The sequence below is a fragment of the Schistocerca serialis genome, chromosome 7 (assembly GCF_023864345.2).
Source record: "Schistocerca serialis cubense isolate TAMUIC-IGC-003099 chromosome 7, iqSchSeri2.2, whole genome shotgun sequence".
NCBI classification, from domain to species: Eukaryota; Metazoa; Arthropoda; class Insecta; order Orthoptera; family Acrididae; genus Schistocerca; species Schistocerca serialis.
The window spans coordinates 569,356,537-569,375,717 of NC_064644.1; the positions used below are offsets into that span (position 1 = coordinate 569,356,537).

The 19,181-nt window shown below is 45.6% G+C and overlaps 1 protein-coding gene across 1 annotated transcript in view; it reads right to left on the reverse strand.

The window, feature by feature from the left end:
- Positions 1-19,181, reverse strand: part of LOC126413256 (lachesin-like) — a 325,953-nt gene that overhangs the window by 155,517 nt on the left and 151,255 nt on the right. The gene's annotated exons all lie outside the window — the stretch shown is intronic.

Genomic DNA, 19,181 nt, shown 5'->3' on the forward strand with positions numbered 1-19,181 from the left:
CTCGTCTCCTATCTTCCAAACTTTACAGAAGCTCTCCTGTGAACCTTGCAGAACTAGCACTCCTGGAAGAAAGGATATTGTGGAGACATGGCTTAGCCACAGCCTGGGGGATGTTTCCAGAATGAGATTTTCACTCTGCAGGGGAGTGTGCACTGATATGAAACTTCCCGGCAGATTAAAACTGTGTGCTGTACCGAGACTCGAACTCGGGACCTTTGACTTTTGCGGGCAAGTGCTCTACCAACTGAGCTACCCAAGCACGACTCATGCCCCGTCCTCACAACGTTAATTCGGCCAGTACCTCGTCTCCTAGCTTCCAAACTTCACAGAAGCTCTCCAGGAAGTTTCATATCAGCGTACACTCCGCTGTAGAGTCAAAATTTCATTCTATCAACAAGGCTTTTTAATTATATTTAATTAACTGGTGGACACTTCAGATCTACAATCTAATGAATAACTTTGTTCCCTGTGCATCTGATAATGGCCTGTAGACAGAGAAAATCAGTCTTATTCGGGAGTTAGCCAACAGGGGCAGACTCGTGGCATCATGAGAGCAGAGTAAGGACATTTTGCTTCATTCGACTATCCTGGGTACTGCAAATTACAATTAGGATACCTAACATGAACATCTGTGCTGCTTCCAGAATGAGATTTTCACTCTGCAGCGGAGTGTGCGCCGATATGAAACTTCCTGGCAGATTAAAACTGTGTGCTGTACCGAGACTCGAACTCGGGACCTTTGCCTTTCGCGGGCAAGTGCTCTACCAACCGAGCTAACCAAGCACGACTCACGCCCCGTCCCCACTGACAGAAGTAAAGCTGTGGGGACGGGGCGTCAGTCGTGCTTAGGTAGCTCGGTTGGTAGACTCTTGCCCGCGAACGGCAAAGGTCCCGAGTTCGAGCCTCGGTCCGGCACACAGTTTTAATCTGACAGAAAGTTTCATCTGTGCTGCTGTTAGTGAGTATTTATAAACGAATGTATAAGCTCATAGACAGTCGGCAATAATGACATATCCCTGTTTTACACAATGCTGTTTCTTGAATAAATTCACGGTATTTCAAAAATGCACCCAGAAATTTCGAGGGGATGTAGAGGGTTTTTTGAGAAGCAAATTGAGGATAGGAACCAGTGTCTGGAAACGTCACCCAACGTCGTTACAGAGCGTCGGAGTTAAAGGAACCGAACCTGTGCTCTGATGAGCCAAACCATTATGACCACCTGCTTAATAGCTTTTTTGTCCGTCTTTGGAACGAAATATATCACTGATTCTGCGAATCAGAAATCGTACAGTTTGTTTCTAGGTTTTTGAAGGTATATGGCATTACAAGTCTACACACATTTGTGTAAATAACGGGCCCCTGATTTGTGTTTACGGCCATGGAGCCCGTTAGCGACCCAGATGGGTTCCATGGGGTTTACATGAAGCGAATTTGGTCGCCGATACATCAACGTGGAGTCTACAATGCTCCTAAAGTCACTGTACCATGGTTCTGGCTCCGAGATACGGACATTTATACTGCTGAACGACTACATCGCGCCGGCCGGAGTGACCGAGCGGTTCTAGGCGCTTCAGTCTGGAACCGCGTGACCGCTACGGTCGCAGGTTCGAATTCTGCCTCGGGCATGGATGTGTGTGATGTCCTTAGGTTAGTTAGGTGTAAGTAGTTCTAAGTTCTAGGGGACTGATGACCTTGGAAGTTAAGTCCCATAGTGCTCAGAGCCATTTTGTTTTTTGATTACATCGCCGTCAGGGAAGACATCAAGCATGAAAGGATGCAGATAGTTCGGAGCCATCAGTCCGTCACGATTACTACTACAGGTCGCACGCAAGGGCAAGAAAAAACATCTCCCACAGCATGATACTGCTCCCACTAGCCTGCGTCCGTGGCGCGCTGCATGTTTCGAGCCGCTGTTCACCTCGACGATGGCGTTTGTGGAGACGACCATCGACCTATTGTAGCGAAAACGTCATTCACTCGAAGAGCCGACATGTTTCTATTGATCGACGGTCGAGTCCCGATAGTCCCATGTCCAATACACTCGTCACTGACGATGTCATTGCGTCAAAATGTGAACACTTAGAGGCGATCTGCTGCGGATCTGCTTGTTTAACATTGTACGATAAACGGTGTGCTCCAACACACTTCTACGTGCACCAGCACTGTGCTCTTCTCGGCAGAGATGCCACAGGTCACCATCTGTCCTACTTTACTGAGCAGTAAACCCTCTGGACCCCATGCTCTGTGAAGAGTCTTAGACGTCCATCCATTTGGCTCCCACTGTCCTTCTACCTCTTTCCGTAGATCCTCACGACAGTAGCACGTAAACACTCCACCAGTTTCGCCGCTTTCGAGATACTCGTTCACAGGATCTGCAGAATAATAATCTATCTTTAGTCACAATCCCTTTTCTCAATGGATTTCTCCGTTTGCAGCCCATACCATCACTATGATGTTCCGCTTACGTACTTTTCTTACTGTCGTCACCATGCGACATCCAACTTCGTGGTGGGCAGTGTTCATAATGTCTTGGCCCATCGGTGTATATCCGTGTATATGCAGGGTGATTCCGTGATGACGTTACAGACTTTCAGGGACGATGAAGAAGGATAACAGTAACAATTTCAGTTATTTCATCAACGACTGCTTTCCTGCCTTGTATAGTGATGAAAATTATAAATAAAATTGCAATTTTTGATATAACTGATTAACGAGTTTGAAAACATGTCCTGCTCCAGCTCGACGTTTCGACAGGAACGTACAAAACATTATATTGCTAACGGCTGATAATTATCCATTAACCACATTTAATGTAGATGGTTTTGATACCTAAAAGATATGCATGTTTCAATAGTGTATGCAGTTTTTTGATATTGTTATTGTGCGTATGGACCCTACCTTCAATAATCAACAGTCATATATAATATCATTATATGATTATGCGGTATCGGAAGCGCCTTCGGTGGCCGCACCCGCGCCACGCGCACCGCCCACGGTCACTAGCCAAGGAGGCGGCACTTGTGAATCTTCCGACCACGCGCCGCCAGCGACCCGCTCTTCCGTGGCTCGCTGTTTCAGAAGGGCGGGGGGGGGGGGGGGGGGGGGGGAGCCGTGGCCGCCGAGGACGCTGGATTCACATGAACTAACTGCCTGCGATTCTGGTTGGCCGGCGAGTTTTTTTCAAGCAACCGCCCTCAGAGCTTCGTCCCAGACTCAGAGAATCTTTGGGCTCATCTCTATTTCAGTAAGGAAGGATTCAGGAAAATAGACAGACCTAGCATGGCGATAGTAAGCATCACTAACTCTCAGTGACTTATCTGACTTTATCAGCACTCAAGACTATTTGTTTCTGGCAAGAACGTTAGTCTAACTATATTAGCCAGCGTAACTGAAAGACCTACAGGATATGAAAGTTATGTAGGCTATATCTCAATTATTATGTGTACATATTGTAATAATCTGATTAATGCGTAATCTTTTTGTAGATGTTTGACTATCCTTGTTGGCCATCTCAACCATCGACACGTCATATTACGTTCAAGGTGATCTATGAGTTATGAAATACAGGCCTAATATGGTTATGAGAGGATACTGTGTACGTGACCGGTTACGACTAGAGCATCACAGAGTATTCTGGAAGCTGCTGTGTGACAGCGAGCATATGTGCCATGTAAATAGGAGTATATCAGAATACCAAAGCAGGAACAACCGTATCAGTGTCTCGTATCACCAGACCTCGGACAGGATATTTTACTAGGCTTGGCACACGCCGTCGCTATGGAGATAGATTCTGAGCAACAGATGGACTACGGATGGGAAGTTAGATTGAACTATAGTACCAGAGGTTTCTTCCATGTCTTTTAACAATAAAAAGGTTTAGAAGTTCTGCCCTACTTCCTCAATTATTCTCACCTGGTTTCATACTTTGCACCACTTATAGCTTGTACCCAGTCACTCTGGACAACCACGCCACTATCGAGAGGGGAGACTACCGTGTTCGGCGTACGGCTTTGGCTCATCATACTGCGTCTCAAGCAGCAGTTTTAGCATCCGTTGGCACCACAGTCACTCACAGAACTGTTATAGATGGGTTACTTCAAGGTCACCTCCGATCCTCGATAGCGTGCACTCCACTGACCCCAAATCACCACCTTTTGCGACTTCAGTGACGTCGAGCGAAAGCTCATTGGATGGCAGCGATGGGGCTGTTGTGTTTTCTGATGGAAGCTGGTTCAGCCTTGGTGACAGTGCTGGCCGACTGTTAGTGAGAAAGAGGCCAGTTGAGGATCTGCAAACAACGAGTGTGTGCTAGACACACTGGGGCTATACCTGGAGTTATGGGTCCGGTGTGCGGTTTCGCATGACACCAAGACACTCTCGTGGCTATCCCATGCACCCTAACTGAACATCTGTACGTCTATCTGGTGATTCGACATGTTGTTATGCCATTCACGAACAGCATTTCACAGGGTGTTTTCCGACAGGGTACTGCTCGCAGACATACCTCCAACATGCCCTACATTGTGTTGAGATGTTGCCTTCTCCTGCTCTATCACCACATCTGTCTCCATTCGAGCACATATGGGACGTCATCGGATGACAACTCCAGCTTCTTCCACAACCAGCAATATGCGTCCCTATATTGACCGACCGAGTGCAGCAGGAACCGAACTCCATCGCACAAATTGACATTCGGCATCTGGAAAACACATTGCATGCACGTGTGCATCCTTGCATTCAACATTCTGGGTGTTGCACCAGCTATCATCTGCAATAGCTTACCTCGTGCGTACATTAATCTGTGATCTTGCAATATCAATCACTTAAATACGTTACTAGAAAAATGTATTCCCAAAATTTCACTACTCTACATTAATTATTTTCTGGCGTTGTGATTCTTTTTTCCCTTAAAGTACTCGTATTTTTACAATACATTATACGACGAATCACGAGATCTGACCATAGTAACCGACATGTAAGAGATCACTCTGAATGTGTGGCCAAATGATTTTCCTGGTTGATACCATACAGTTCTACTGTTGTGAGACAATGAAGCGAGTAACAAATATTGACGAAGTTTCCGGTAGTAACGCGCTAGTTGGTTAACTGGGCCGACCAATTTTCATGCAAGTATTGTTCGACGATCGAATGAAATCAGTGGTACGCGTACATGGGAAACGAATAACCGTATCAGAAGCGATTGATTTGGCATCCACAGAATAATGTGCAATCACATCAGATCGGAAAAAGTACAGGTCAGCTGCTCTTCCGAAACAGTCCCACAAAATAGCGAGAAAATACTGTAGTTATGTTACGAGCAAAGGTCAGCGAGTGTAAACGTGGACACACTTGATTAACCAGCCACAGGCGGCAAGCCCTCGACCAGAGCTGGCCAAAAAACGAAATGTTCGTATGGCATTTATTGGCAGGGATATCGTCTTCGGGGTTCGACCGCCGTATTGCAAGTCTGTTCAGTTGACGCCACTTCAGCGACTTGCGTGTCAATGAAGATGAAAATGATTTTGAAGGACACACTAAACAGTCCCCCCGCCGGGAATCGAACCCGGGCCCCCTTGCGTCGGAGGTTGTAACGATACCACTGCGCTACGGAGGCGAACAGAGCGAACCGCCTTATCCATTTTTATTTATTTATTTATTTTTTTTTTGTCGTCAGTCTACTGACTGGTTTGATGCGGCCCGCCACGAATTCCTTTCCTGTGCTAACCTCTTCATCTCAGAGTAGCACTTGCAACCTACGTCCTCAGTTATTTGCTTGACGTATTCAAATCTCTGTCTTCCTCTACAGTTTTTGCCCTCTACAGCTCCCTCTAGTACCATGGAAGTCATTCCCTCATGTCTTAGCAGATGTCCTATCATCCTGTCCCTTCTCCTTATCAGTGTTTACCACATATTCCTTTCCTCTCCGATTCTGCGTAGAACCTCCTCATTCCTTACCTTATCAGTCCACCTAATTTTCAACATTCGTCTATAGCACCACATCTCAAATGCTTCGATTCTCTTCTGTTCCGGTTTTCCCACAGTCCATGTTTCACTACCATACAATGCTGTACTCCAAATGTACATCCTCAGAAATTTCTTCCTAAAATTAAGGCCTGTATTTGATATTAGTAGACTTCTCTTGGCCAGAAATGCCTTTTTTGCCATAGCGAGTCTGCTTTTGACGTCCTCCTTGCTCTGTCCGTCATTGGTTATTTTACTGCCTAGGTAGCAGAATTCCTTAACTTCATTCACTTCGTGACCATCAATCCTGATGTTAAGTTTCTCGCTGTTCTCATTTCTACTACTTCTCATTACCTTCGTATTTCTCCGATTTACTCTCAACCTATACTGTGTACTCATTAGACTGTTCATTCCGTTCAGCAGATGATTTAATTCTTCTTCACTTTCACTCAGGATAGCAATGTCATCAGAGAATCGTATCATTGATATCCTTTCACCTTGTATTTTAATTCCACTCCTAAACCTTTCTTTTATTTCCATCATTGCTTCCTCGACGTACAGATTGAAGAGTCGGGGCGAAAGGCTACAGCCTTGTCTTACACCCTTCTTAATACGAGACTTCGTTCTTGATCGTCCACACTTATTATTCCCTCTTGGTTGTTGTACATATTGTATATGACCCGTCTCTCCCTATAGCTTACCGCTACTTTTTTCAGAATCTCGAACAGCCTGCACCATTTTATATTGCCGAACGCTTTTTCCAGGTCGATATATCCTATGAAAGTGTCTTGATTTTTCTTTAGCCTTGCTTCCATTATTAGCCGTAACATCAGAATTGCCTCTCTCGTCCCTTTACTTTTCCTAATGCCAAACTGATCGTCAGCTAGCGCATTCTCAATTTTCTTTTCCATTCTTCTGTATATTATTCTTGTAACCAGCTTCGATGCATGAGCTGTTAAGCTGATTGTGCGATAATTCTCGCACTTGTCAGCTCTTGCCGTCTTCGGAATCGTGTGGATGATGCTTTTCCGAAAGTCAGATGGTATATCGCCACTCATATATTCTACACACCAACGTGAATAGTCGTTTTGTTGCCACTTCCCCCAATGATTTTAGAAATTCTGATGGAATGTTATCTATCCCTTCTGCCCTATTTGACCGTAAGTCCTCCAAAGCTCTTTTAAATTCCGATTCTAATACTGGATCCCCTATCTCTTCTAAATCGACTCCTGTTTCTTCTTCTATCACATCAGACAAATCTTCATCCTCATAGAGGCTTTTAATGTATTCTTTCCACATATCTGCTCTCTCCTCTGCATTTAACAGTGGAATTCCCGTTGCACTCTTAATGTTTACACCGTTGCTTTTACTATCACGAAAGGTTGTTTTAACTTTCCTGTATGCTGAGTCTGTCCTTCCGAGAATCATATCTTTTTCGATGTCTTCACATTTTTCCTGCAGTCATTTCGTGTTAGCTTCCCTGCACTTCCTATTTATTTCATTCATCAGCGACTTGTATTTCTGTATTCCTGATTTTCTCGGAACATGTTTGTTCTTCGTCCTTTCATCAATCAACTGAAGTATTTCTTCTGTTACCCGTGGTTTCTTAGCAGCTACCTTCTTTGTACCTATGTTTTCCTTCCCAACTTCTGTGATGGCCTTTTTAGAGATGTCCATTCCTCTTCAACTGTACTGCCTACTGCGCTATTCCTTATAGCTGTATCTATAGCGTTAGAGAACTTCAAACGTATCTCGTCATTCCTTAGTACTTCCGTATCCCACTTCTTTGGGTATTGATTCTTCCTGACTAATGTCTTGAACTACAGCCTACTCTTCATCACTACTACATTGTGATCTGAGTCTATATCTGCTCCTAGGTACGCCTTACAGTCCAGTATCTGGTTTCGGAATCTCTGTCTGACCATGATGTAATCTAACTGACAAATACCTCCTCCTCTTGTGATTCTTGAACAGGGTATTCGCTGTTACTAGCTGAAACTTGTTACAGAACTCAATTTGGCCTTCTCCACTTTCATTCCTCGTCCCAAGCCCATATTCTCCTGTAACCTTTTCTTCTACTCCTTACCCTACAATTGCATTCCAGTCGCCCATGACCATTAGATTTTCGTCCCCCTTTACATACTGCATTACCCTTTCAATATCCTCATACACTTACTCTATCTGTTCATCTCCAGCTTGCGACGTCGGCATGTATACCTGAACTATCGTTGTCGGTGTTGGTCTGCTGTCGATTCTGATTAGAACAACCCGGTCACTGAACTGTTCACAGTAACACACCCTCTGTCTTACCTTCCTATTCATAACGAATCCTACACCTGTTGTACTATTTACTGCTGCTGTTGATATTACCCGATACTCATCTGACCAGAAATCCTTGTCTTCCTTCCACTTCACTTCACTGACCCCTACTATATCTAGATTGAGCCTTTGCATTTCCATTTTCAGATTTTCTAGTTTCCCTACCACGTTCAAGCTTCTGACATTCCACGCCCCGACTTGTAGAACGTTATCCTTTCGTTGATTATTCAATCTTTTTCTCATGGTAACCTCCCCCTTGGCAGTCCCCTCCCGGAGATCCGAATGGGGGACAATTCCGGAATCTTTTGCCAATGGAGAGATCATCATGACACTTCTTCAATTACAGGCCACATATCCTGTGGATACACGTTACGTGTCTTTAATACAGTGGTTTCCATTGCCTTCTGCATCCTCATGTCGTTGATCATTGCTGATTCTTCCGCCTTTAGGGGCAATTTCCCACCCCTAGGACAAGAGAGTGCCCTGAACCTATTCGCTCCTCCGCCCTCTTTGACAAGGCCGTTGGCAGAATGAGGCTGACTTCTTATGCCGGTAGTCCTCGGTCGCCAATGCTGATTATTTATCAAAATTTAGGCAGTAGCGGGGATCGAACCCGGGACCGAAGACGTTTTGATTACGAATCAAAGACGCTACCCTTTTTTTTAAAAAATCTCATTTTGTTCGCTTTTGTTCGTTGCATCTGCTCGGGGCGGACGTCGTAAGAGAGCCGTTCAGGTTCGTTGTTGACCGATTAACTCAGTTTTTTATTACAGTGGGCTGCTAACCCTCTGACCGAACACGCTGAGCTACCTTGCCGACATGTACAGTGTTGCTGAGAAACTGAAAATGGAGTGGATTCATAGCTAATGTTATCGCTAGACCATGGTCCGACAGTTCAGAGGGATAGAGGGAATGGGACATAGTTAGAATGCCACCTTCCAGTCTGTTGATGTACCCAGTGCAATTTGACAGGACCCCCCCCACCCTATTCCTCTCCTCACGCACACTAGCAAAACAAGTAATTTGTTACTGCGCCGGGCATCACGAGCCAGACTGCAATAAGGGACGGTGGAAAAAAAAAGTAGTCAGTCCCCTAGAACTTACAAGGGAACCTCCCCATCCGGGTTCCCGGGTTCGATTCCCGGCGGGGTCAGGGATTTTCTCTGCCTCGTGATGACTGGGTGTTGTGTGATGTCCTTAGGTTACGGGACGGTGGAAAAAAAAAGTAGTCAGTCCCCTAGAACTTACAAGGGAACCTCCCCATCCGGGTTCACGGGTTCGATTCCCGGCGGGGTCAGGGATTTTCTCTGCCTCGTGATGACTGGGTGTTGTGTGATGTCCTTAGGTTAGTTAGGTTTAAGTAGTTCTAAGTTCTAGGGGACTGATGACCATAGATGTTAAGTCCCATTGTGCTCAGAGCCATTTGAACCATTTTTGAACCTCCGCATCGCACCCCCCTCAGATTTAGTTATCAGTTAGCACAGTGGATAGGCTTTGAAAAACTGAACACAGGTCAGTCTAGAAAACAGGAAGAAGTTGTATGGAACTATGAAAAAAATAAGCAAAATATACAAACTGAGTAGTCCATGAGCCAGATAGGCAACATCAAGGAGAGTATGAGCTAAGGAGCGCCGTGGTCCCGTGGTTAGCGTGAGCAGCTGCGGAACGAGAGGTTCTTGGTTCAAGTCTTCCCTCTAGTAAAAAGATTACTTTATTTATTTTCGCAAAGTTATGATCTGTCTGTTCGTTCATTGACGCCTCTGTTCACTGTAATAAGTTTAGTGTCTGTGTTTTGCGACCGCACCGCACAACCGTGCGATTGTTATTGAAGTCGCGAGCTATATTTGCTGGATTCATATTGCCCACGAAATACGTCTCACGTATTTAATGCACTCTCGTCCAAAGTAGCGAACAGTGAACTGCCAGCCAGGGAGCCTCGTTAGCAGGAATACTTTCGTCCGTGCGCTGTAGTCGACTGACGTCGTGTGTTTCGATGTTTGTTTAGGTGTAGCGTCCCCATACTACGACGCAGTTACCTCCCATCGGACGAACGGACAGACAGATAATAACTGTCTGAAAATACAAAATTAAACTTTTCATTCGAGAGAAGACTTGAACGAAGGACCTCTCAATCCGCAGCTGCTCACTCTAACCACGGGACCACGGCGCTCCATAGCTTAGGCTATCCTTGACGTTGCCTATCTTGCGCATGGACTACTCAGTTTGCATATTTTGCTTATTTTTTTCATAGTTCCACACAACTTCTTCCTGTTTTCTCGACTGATCTGTGTTCAGTTTTTCAAGGCCTATCTACTGTGCCAACTTATAAATAAATCTGAGGGGGGTGCGATGGGGAGGTTCCCTTGTTAGAAGTACTTAAACCTAACTAACCTAAGGACATCACACACATCCATGTTCGAGGCAGGATTCGAACCTGCGACCGTAGCAATCACACAGTTCCAGACTGAAGCGCCTAGAACCGCTCGGCCACACCGACCGGCCCAACATACGCAGAAAGAACTGCGAGCGTAGTGCGGCAGTCACATTGTGCTGTGTCGGGGCTAGTACGTACAGCTGACTGCACAGGAAGGAATGAGTACGTACAGTTATGAAGTCTTCACTACAACAGACATAAACTTATTAACAGACAGTGGAGCCTGTGTGAGTCTGATTAAAGCCGCTACCCTAAAAGAAAAAAATGGGGACCCGAGAAAAGCAGCAACAATTGGATGCATAGCAAATGAAGAGACCAAACCCAGTGACAGGTGAAAATAAAGCTATATACTGAGAACGGTGCGGAATCTGCTAAGGATTTTCAGATTATAGGCGCACACATAGATGTATCTTGACGGGTTGCTAGGATGGGACTTACCAGAAAGACACAGAATTGTGCTTGAGAATGCACGCAGGAGGAGAGATTACAAGAAGAATAGGTAGACCTATGGGAAGCCAAAGAAGAAGCAAAGGTATCAAAACTGGCCATTGCAATGAAAACAACAGCCGATACCGGGAGAGCCACACACGGATGCACGAGGGACTGTTAGTAAATAGAGACATTAAGAGGCAGAAAAGTCAAACAGGCCAGGGCACGGTAACAGCACCGCAAGACGCCCAAGGCTCCGAGTCTTACGTACGAGTAAGAGCCCACACACAGCTCCGTCAGGAGACCAGCCCCCTTTCGTGATGCCACCGCCCGCCTACAACGAACAACAGTTGGCCCTTCGGCTCTCGTTGCAATCTGGCTCGCGATGACTGGCGTAGTGACAAATTACTGGTATTCGCTGACACATATCTTTCATGTTGTAGTTTGAATGTTTGTGCAGTCAGTTGGCAGTTGATGGTTGGAGTGCTGACACCACAGTTACAGCCGGCCGAAGTGGCCGTGCGGTTCTAGGCGCTGCAGTTTGGAACCTCGAGACCGCTACGGTCTCAGGTTCGAATCCTGCCTCGGGCCTGGATGTGTGTGATGTCCTTAGGTTACTTAGGTTTAACTAGTTCTAAGTTCTAGGGGACTAATGACCTCAGAAGTTGAGTCCCGTAGTGCTCAGAGCCATTTCAACAAACCACAGTTACAGATAGTCTGCGTAAAGCAGTTACGTTGGCCACCGATGCACTGTACAGGTTGAGTCACCTAACATTACCACTGGAAACAACTCCCAAACCACAAGAAACAATGAATAAGCAAATTCCAAAGACCGAAAGTGAGAAGTGGGGCTGGTGGAATTGGTTAATACAAATCATTGACAAATGTACGGAAGTATGATTTTCAACATATACTTACGTTTTTTTTAAATGAAAACCTGTTATTATTTTTAGTACAACTGAAAATAGGAACAAATACTTAATCAATGCCGTTTGTTACATTGTAAAATGTTTAGTACATCCGAAGTAATTTGTAACGTAAAGTTGACTCTTGAAACCGCAGACATTCAGTCGCGTGTAGCAACAAACAAGATCTGTAGTGGTATGTTTACGAAGACTACGACGCTTACGAGTTTGGCTCTCTCAGTGTCTGCATGTAGCACTTGCTGAATTAGTCCTTGTACTCAGAATAACTGCAGTACACTGTGTTACCGGACGTCTGTGGTAGTGTACTGGACACAAGTAAGTACAGAAGTACACACAATTAGGAACGTGAGAAGGTCGCAAATACAACAGACTGTACAGTGTCGTAAGAACTGTGAAAATGGCTTATTCTAACTCTGAAAAGGCAGAGATGACACTCATCTATGGCGAGTGTAGACAAAATTCAGTGGCAGCCTGTAAGTTGAATGCAGAAAGGCACCCGACCAGAGATCATCCAACGCACCGCATGCTTGAAAACATATACAAACAATTGTATCCAACAGGTACGGCCGTAACACGCAAATGGGTCCGTAACAAAACCATCACAGTTGGGCCGGCCGCGGTGGCCGTGCGGTTCTGGCGCTGCAGTCCGGAACCGCGGGACTGCTACGGTCGCAGGTTCGAATCCTGCCTCGGGCATGGGTGTGTGTGATGTCCTTAGGTTAGTTAGGTTTAAGTAGTTCTAAGTTCTAGGGGACTGATGACCAGAGATGTTGAGTCCCATAGTGCTCAGAGCCATTTGAACCATGACAGTTGGTGTGTTAGCTGCCGTTGCCGTGAACCCACACGTGAGTTCACGTCACATCGCTAGAGGCAGTGCAGTGAGTCAAAGTAGTGTAATGCGCATACTTCGTCACAAATTTCACCCGTATCATATGAAGGGCTTATTTCAATAGTGGTACAAGTCCATTTTTGTTCATTCTGAGATACAGAGTCCTAAAGTTAAATGAGCGCTGAAAAACCTGCAGTTGAGATAGCAAAAATATTCTCGCTAGAGATGAACCTTCCTATCTGTTTGTTTGGACCATTAATGTCAGACGCATCATAGACAGAAAAGTGAAGGTAATGGACTTGTACCACTATTGAAATAAGCCCCTCCTATGTCGCTGCGTCATAGTTGCGTGCAGATGACTTTAATAATCGAGTGAATTTCTGTCAATGGCCATTAACAGAGAATGCGTTGCAGTTCTACCTGTTTGCTGGCCGAAGAGGCCGTGCGGTTCTAGGCGCTGCAGTCTGGAACCGCGAGATCACTACGGTCGCAGGTTCGAATCCTGCCTCGGATATGGATGTGTGTGATGTCCTGAGGTTAGTTAGGTTTAAGTAGTTATAAGTTCTAGGGGACTAATGACCTCAGAAGTTGAGTCCCATTGTGCTCAGAGCCATTTGAACCAGTTCCACCTGTTTACCGATGAAGCAGGTTTCACAAAAAAACGGTGCAGTGAATTTATGGAACATGCATTACTGGTTCGTGAACAATCCTCGCTGGCTTCGACAGGTAGAGCGACAGTGACCGTGGAATGTAAATGCACGGTGCGGAGTAATTGGCGACTGAACAGTGCGTGGCTCGTGTTCCCCTCCATCATGTGTTTTACACCCTGTTTTTAACGTACTTCCACCTCACTACGTTAATTTAAATTACTACTGTCACTGAGTTGCTGCTTTGCCTGGCCGTGAGCGGCGTTAGCAGTGCGTATCGATATATCCCCTCTCGTAGTATCTTTGATCGACTGCTATGACTCGTTGTCTGTCGTAAGCCAGTTCAGGTCGCGAGTTCGGGCTGCCAGTCAGTTGGAACGCGTCTGTAGTGCAGTCCGGACCTGCCAGTCGGGGAGTTGTAATGCGGCACTAGTGCAGTCGGGTGGAGCAGCAGTGAGGTCTGCGTCGACATGGCTCGCCGGACCATCGCCGCCAAGCATCACTTGAGCCATGTCACGGTCGTGGTGGTTCGTCGGTCGGTCGTCCAACCGGACGACGTGTTTTGGCTCGCCGATCGTTCACGAGTTGGCTGTGTGTGTGTATCGACTCCCGATTGTCTTCGTGCGTGCTTAGTTACTGTTACGTATCGTTCAGGTCTTCGTGCAAGTGTTTGTCAGATTGTGTCTGTGTAGTTTGTGTGATTTTTATTGACAAGTTATTTTAAACGTTGTTGGCGTATTGGCTCTAAGAGGTCGGTCGTCTCATCGGGCAACGTGTAACTGGTTCTCTGAGCGCTTCTGGGCCTCTTCAGTTACCATCTTGTGGGACTGGGGTCTGTCCTTTCCTGGTGCAGGGATGTCGTTTTGCCAGTGGGCGTGTTTCCTCTGCGTGGTTGGGTCCGAGCCAGTGTTTCGTCTGTCGTATGTCTGGAAGTCAGTGGGAGACACACCAGCAGTCCAGTCGCGACGGAGCAGCAGTAGCGGACGGACCAGCAGCCAGTCGGTTGGTTGTTGCGGATCAGGGAAGATATCTCCACGCGGTGCAGTCGGCTGGGTCCGCTGGGGGTCCCTGAGCAGTGTGGGAGCGTGTGTGTTGAGCTATCCAATTGCTACGAGCTTCGTGGTTCACCGACCCAGGACGTCAAAGTTGAGTAGTGGTTTCAAGTACCCACGGCACGTCCATTCATGTTGTGTGGTACGTTTCGGTGGTTCGCTGTTGGGCAGGTTTTCCTGTCAGCAACACCGAGTGTTTGTATTGCTGAAATTCAGCTGCCATGCCGTGGAATTAACTGTATTGGTTGATTACAATTCAAGTGTACTAGCAGAATTTTCTGCCTTGTGGCTGTTTCACCTGTTGTTGCTGTCCGACATGGTGTGTAGTTTTAACAGCTTGATACATATTTCATTGTGGAAAATCACGTTCGTAACTTTTTGTGTTTGAGTTCTCATGCACCGATTGGTCGCAAGCAAGTCGTTTTGTCGTTCGGTCCGTAGCTGTCCCCTGGTTGGGTTCCGACGGATCAAGTGTAGCTGGGCTCACCACCTGTCTCACCTAAGTGAACGAAGGCAGACCGACAACCCTGGAGGCTTCTGAGTGCCGTGTTCGTTATTGTCCCTCTCACCAGTGTTTAATTGTCTGTTAATAATATATCACAGCCAATGATTTAAAAATTCTTGTTTTTACTGGACTTAATGTATTTTGAATTTTGAAAAATCAATTGTGGACCTTAAGCTACTTAAAACCTTATTCTTGAAATTACCCTTTAAGCAAAAACATTGCGGCCATCTGCCTTAAAAATTATGGTAATATATTTCAAAATTTTCAGATTTAATTGTAGCCCTCAGCCGCTTGTATTGCACCTTGCATATGTTTGTTCTATCTATTTTTGCCTTGAGGCTTTCCAGCCTAGCTGTGATACCATATATATTTTAATTATTTTATTTGCTATTTTAACTGCATCTTTAGTTTGTTGACTAAGATTTCTTGCTTGGAGGCACTCAGCCGTGAAATAATTGCCTTTTTGAAACTCGTAGTTCTAAAGGTTCGGCTATGTGCCGTCTTGGTTCAAAGGTGTTATTAAATTACAATAAATTACATTTTTGAGTGAACCTGACCGACACTTTATTTGGCCCTTTCCACAATCTTAATCACCTGTTTTGCCCTGCGGGTTTAGTGGGCGTCTCTGCGACCATCTCATTGATCCTCACTTCATTGATCACTTCATTTAAGGCACCCAAGCAGCTTCAAAATACATCTATAAAATTATGTGGCAACAATGCTAGAAAATGTCCCTCTGGAAACGCGTTGACGTATGTGCTATCAACATGATGGTGCTCCTGCACATTCTGCTATGAACATGAGGCTGACCCTTGACTGAATGTTCGACGGGCGTTTCATAGGACGTGGCGGACGCATATATTGGCCAGTCGATTCTTCTGATCTTAGGCCTTTAGGCTTCTTTCTGTGGGGTACGTTAAAGGAGAACGTGTACCGTGGTGCGCCTACAACCCCAGAGAATATGAAACATCGTATTGTGGAGGCCTGTGGCAGCATTACACCAGATGTACAGCGTCGTGTAAGACATTCATTATGCGGTACATTGCAAATGTATGCAGCAAATGATAGGCACCACTTTGAACATTTATTGGCCTGAAATGTCACGGCTCAATCTTTTACATTCTTTAATTGAAAACAAAAACAAATTTGTAAGTTTAACTACACTCTCATGCTAATGTACATATTTTTCTAACAAATCAGTGCAGTACAATATTCTTTAGAGAAGAATAATAATAAAAATGTTAGCATGTGGACGTAACGTGCTGTACATGTCTCTTCTGTACTACGTGACATCACTTTTCTTGTTGTATCCCTAATTAATTCGCTTCCCTCCGATACACGTGACTCAACCACTGAAGAGTTACTCAAGCGTCAACTTTACGTTACAATTTACTCTGGATGTAATTAACATTCTACAATGTAAGAAACGGCATTGATTACATATTTTTTTCTGTTTTCAGTTGTGCTAAAGATAATATCAGGTTTCCATTTAAAAAAAACGGATATCTGTGTTGAAAATCATACTTCCGTGCATTTATTAATGGTTTCTATTAGCTAATTACACCAGCCCCTCTCCTTACTTTCGATCTGCGGATGGCCGCCAGATGGAGTCGCTGGTTCTGTTTCAGAGGAGACCTCTCAGACTACTAGACCTGGGCAGTCACAGAGAATGAGGTTATTGTTAGTTGGGAGCTCCAAAATTAGGCACGTTATGGAGCCCCCGAGCAAAATGGCTGCCAAGAAGGAGAAGAAAGCCAGTGTCTGTACCAGATGGAGTCACTCCAGACGTGGACTGCCATGATGAGCACAGGGTGCAGACAACTGCAAGTGGTGGCTCACGTCAGTACTAATAATGTGTTTCGCTTCGGATTGAAAAGATTCTCTCTGGTTGCGAGAAGCTATCTGAAATGGTAAAGGCTGCCAGACTTGCTTGCGAAATGAAATCAGAGCTCACCATTTGCAACATAGTCGACAGGACAGATTGCGAATCTCTGGTACAGAGCCAGTGGAGGGTCTGAATCAGAGGCTCAGACTGTTCTGCGACAGCTGATTCCTCGAATTGCGCTGTAGGGTGTTAGGGTTTCGGGTTCCGCTATGTAGGTCAGGAGTCCATTACGCGCAGGAGACGCTAACTGGTAGTGGAGGCTATGTGGTGTTGACTGGGCGGTTTTGTACGATAGAGGCTCTCAGAGGGCAACACAAAAAAGGCTTCAGTCTCAAAGTGTGCAGGCCGAATACAGAAAAAATGTAGATCTAGGGACCACCGGTATAACTGTTGTAAATTGTCGTAGCTGTGTTGGAAAAGTGCCAGAGCTCCAAGGGCTAATACACTACTGCTACACCACGAAGATGACATGCTACAGACGCGAAATTTAACCGACAGGAAGAAGATACCGTGATATGCAAATGATTAGCTTTTCAGAGCATTCACACAAGGTTGGCGCCGGTGGCGACACCTACAACGTGCCGACATGAGGAAAGTTTCCAACAGATTTCTCATACACAAACAGCAGTTGACCGGCGTTGCCTGGTGACACATTGTTGTGATGCCTCGTGTAAGGAGGAGGAATGCGTACTATTACGTTTCCGACTTTGCTAAAGGTCAGACTGTAGCCTATCGCGATTGCGGTTTATCGTATCGTGACATTGCTGCTCGCGTTGGTCGAGATCCAATGGCAGTGAGCAGAGTATGGAATCGGTGGGTTCACGAGGGTAATACGGAACGCCGTGCTGGATCCCAACGGCCTCGCATCACTAGCAGTCGAGATGTCAGGCATCTTATCCGCATGGATGTAACGGATCGTGCAGCCACGTCTCGTTCCCTGAGTTAACAGATGGGGACGTTTGCAAGACGACAACCATCTGCACGAACAGTTCGACTACGTTTGCAGCAGCATGGACTATCAGCTCGGAGACCATGGCTGCGATTACCCTGGACGGTGTATCACAGACAGGAGCGCCTGCTATGGTGTACTCAAGTATGAACCTGGGTGCACGAATGACAAAACGTCATTTTTTCTGATGAATCCAGGTTCTGTTTACAGAATCATGATGGTCGCATCCGTGTTTCGCGACATCGCGGTGAACGCACATTGGAAGAGTGTATTCGTCATCGCAATACTGGCGTATCACCCTGCATGATGGTATGGGTTGCCATTGGTTACACCTCTCGGTCACCTCTTGTTCGCATTGACGGCACTTTGAACAGTGGACGTTACATTTCAGATGTGTTACGACCCGTGGCTCTACCCTTCATTCGATCCCTGCGAAACCCTACATTTCAGCAGGATAATGCACAACCGCATGTTGCAGATCCTGTACGGGCCTTTCTGGATACATAAAATGTTCGACTGCTGCCCTGGCCAGTACATTCTCCAGATCTCTCACCAATTGAAAACGTCTGGTCAATAGCGGTCGAGCAACTGGCTCGTCACAATACGCCAGTCACTACTCTTGATGAACTGTGATATCGTGTTGAAGCTGCATGGGCAGCTGTACCTGTACACGCCACCCGAGCTCTGTTTGACTGAATGCCCAGGCGTATTAAGGCCGTTATTACGGCCAGAGGTGGTTGTTCTGGGTACTGATTTCTCAGGATCTATGCACCCAAATTGCGTGAAAATGTAATCACATCTCAGTTCTAGTATAGTATATTTGTCCAATGAATATCATATGCATTTCTTCTTGGTGTAGCAATTTTAAGGCCAGTAGTGTAGAAAACGCTGGTACTCAAATCACTATAGGCCTGTAAGCTGGCTAAAGCCGGAGATCAGTTCAGTCGGAATTTTTGCCAAGGACCTAACGGTGTTCAAAAAGGATAGGCTAAATACAGTTGGCGGCGGCGTGTTTGTTGCTGTCAGAAGTAGTTTGTCACGTAGCGAGAGTAAAGTAGATACTTCCTGTGCTTTGGTATGGGTAGAGATGATTCTTGAATAATAATTTCATCCCTCTACCGACCTCCCTACTCAGATGAAACAATTGCTGAAAGGTTAAAAAAAAACTTGAGTAAATTCAAATACACACATACAGTGGTACCTTCAATTTACCCTCGATATTTTGGCGAAAATACATGTTTCAGT